The sequence below is a fragment of the Penaeus vannamei genome, chromosome 6 (assembly GCF_042767895.1).
Source record: "Penaeus vannamei isolate JL-2024 chromosome 6, ASM4276789v1, whole genome shotgun sequence".
In the NCBI taxonomy this organism is placed as follows: domain Eukaryota; kingdom Metazoa; phylum Arthropoda; class Malacostraca; order Decapoda; family Penaeidae; genus Penaeus; species Penaeus vannamei.
The window spans coordinates 4,487,219-4,489,718 of record NC_091554.1 but is presented as its reverse complement, the minus strand read 5'-3'; the positions used below and the strand labels follow the sequence as shown (position 1 = coordinate 4,489,718).

Genomic DNA, 2,500 nt, shown 5'->3' with positions numbered 1-2,500 from the left:
TAAGTAAGGAAGCTCTTCTAAGTGAAGTTTTGTAAGTGAGAAGCCTCTTTAAGGGAAGGTTTTATAAGTAAAAATGCCTTCTAAGTAAATACGTGTAAGTAGTAGACTTTGCAACTGAAGTTTCACAAGTATGGGGAGGTTTGTAAGTAGCGAGACTTTATAAGTAAAGGATTGTCGAAGTAATGTCTTCCAAGGAGAGGTTTGTAAGTAGCGAAACTTTATATTTTGTAAGTACTGAACTCATATAAGTGGAACTACAAAGACATTCTTAATTACTATTATATGTAAGTACTAGGCTCTTCTAAGTAGAGGTTTGTAAGTAGCGAAACTTTATAAGTAAAGGTTTGTACAAAGTAATGTCTTCTAAGTAGAGAATGTAAGTAATGCAAGAGAATGTTTGTAAGTAATGAAACTTTATACGTAAAGGTTTGTACGAAGTAATTCCTCGTAAGTAGGGTTTCTTAAGTAGCAAGGTTTTAATAGGATTATGGAAGCATTAAAGTAGTATGCTTTTACAAGTAAAGTCTTGTATGGAATAAGTTATTCTAAGTAAAGTTTTAGAATAAAAGACGAATATGTTATTATTATATTTCTATATATTCTTGAAATATATTATTATGATTATTAGTATATGATTATTATACTATTATATTATTATTAAAAATCTATTATTTTAAAATTATTGTTATTATGATTATTAGTATATTATTATTATACTATAATATTATTAGAATTATGAATATATTATTATTATAATTCTTAATATATTATTATACTGTTAAATCATTATTATATTTCTATATATATTTTTTGTATAGAAGTTTTAAGAAAGAAATGAGGGTTACTCTCTAAGGTTTGGACGCACTAATGCTGCGTTCAGAACTCCTTGTCTTGCTCGTCCGCGGTCGGAAAGTATGTTGTTTTTCGCAGATGCGTCTTGGTGTTGCTCATCCCTGGTTGGAAAATACGTTGTTTTTCGCAGACGCGTCGTAGTGAGCAAAGATCTACGAGCAAAGGATATTTATGGTCGGGGCAACAGTGATAGTTTTCCATCGAAGTATTAAACCTGCGATCAGGCAACTACAGGCAGTTAGCGGCGAACGACCGGAGATTTTGTTTAATTTTTCGTCGTGGTCAGTGTATTTTTTCATCTTTTCTGGATGAAACAATGGGACTCTGGAGTATTTCATGATAATCACCAGACAAACGAGTATTAATTTAAACGAGACAAAACTAGACGCTGAAAGTCCAAATATGAAGAATGCAGTTGTAAAATATTAATATTTGGTGTATACGGCTCTTAGTAATGTTCTGAGGGGACTTAATAATTGACTGTTATTCATCTTTCTTTTTGATAATTATGTTCCGAGGTGACTTTATAATTAAGTGATTGTTGTACGTGTTTCTTTTTAGATATGGATGCCCCTTGTTTTGATCATTTGTCATTAGAATTCAACATCTTTGAGAAAGAAAATTGAGTGCGAGCAAAAAGAATCATACTGCGACTCAAATCTATTTTAGACCGGCGTCACTGCGAGCCCTTCCGTATTTTCCAACTTGTCAGGACCAGCGGGACAAGAAGGCCAATTTCGGAACCTATTAGGCCATCACAGCCCAATATGCAACTGGCTCGAAAGTAAACATTCGCTAATTTATCCTCTTCTTAGAATAGTATTTTGATATGCAGAATAGAAAAAGGAAAATGTTCTGATAATGACAAAAACATTCTTACGATATAATGATTAAAATATTCTTTGAATATAATAGTAAAAATATTCTTATAAAATGATAATATTAATGTTATATGATAATGAGTGTTCTTTTAATATGACAATGAAAATATTATTTCAATTTGACACCGAAGATATTCTTATATTATGTTATTGCAAGGGTTTTTTACCTCCTTCGATATATAGTTAGCTTACCTGTGACTGACAAATACAAAAATATCCTTTGATTATATCATGAAAGGGCTGTGAGATTATCTATTGATATCTTACGGTTGCATGCAGCTGTCATTGTTTTCATACAAGTGCTATTGTGACGTCATCTCATTTTGCTCACGTGGCCGAAAAGAGGGTGAGATTTCAAGGACGCCAAAGGAGGGGTTCCGAATGGTCAAAACATCTTGTCCGATTTGACCAACTAGATAGACGAGGAGTTCCGAGTCCAGCCTGAGGTTGGGTAAATTGAAGATGATATTCTTATAGAGGACTAAAAGTTGTAGGCATTGGCGCAAGAAATAATCAGTGAACGGTAACGCCCCAGATAAAAATAAGAAAGATCGGGGAAAGTGCTGCTCGCAGCCCAAGCCCACCCGATGCCATCCATTTCAGGGTGAAGGCCATGTTTCTCAAGAGGATCTTGCTGTGTATACCGAGGGGAAGACGATCTTTCTCGGAGGAGAAGAAGAAGGAGGAGGAAGGAGAGAGGGAATGAGGAGGAGGAGGAGGAGGTGAAGGCGATCTTTCTCGAGGGTATCTTGCTGTGTATACCGAAG

At 34.5% G+C, this 2,500-nt stretch overlaps 2 protein-coding genes across 2 annotated transcripts in view; both read left to right on the top strand.

Moving 5' to 3' along the window:
• LOC113824451 (stem cell tumor) overlaps positions 1–2,500 on the top strand; it is a 470,266-nt gene that overhangs the window by 142,635 nt on the left and 325,131 nt on the right. The gene's annotated exons all lie outside the window — the stretch shown is intronic.
• The window catches only part of PIP4K (phosphatidylinositol 5-phosphate 4-kinase), a gene marked incomplete at its 3' end in the record, with an annotated part of 6,259 nt that overhangs the window by 1,078 nt on the left and 2,681 nt on the right, over positions 1–2,500 (top strand).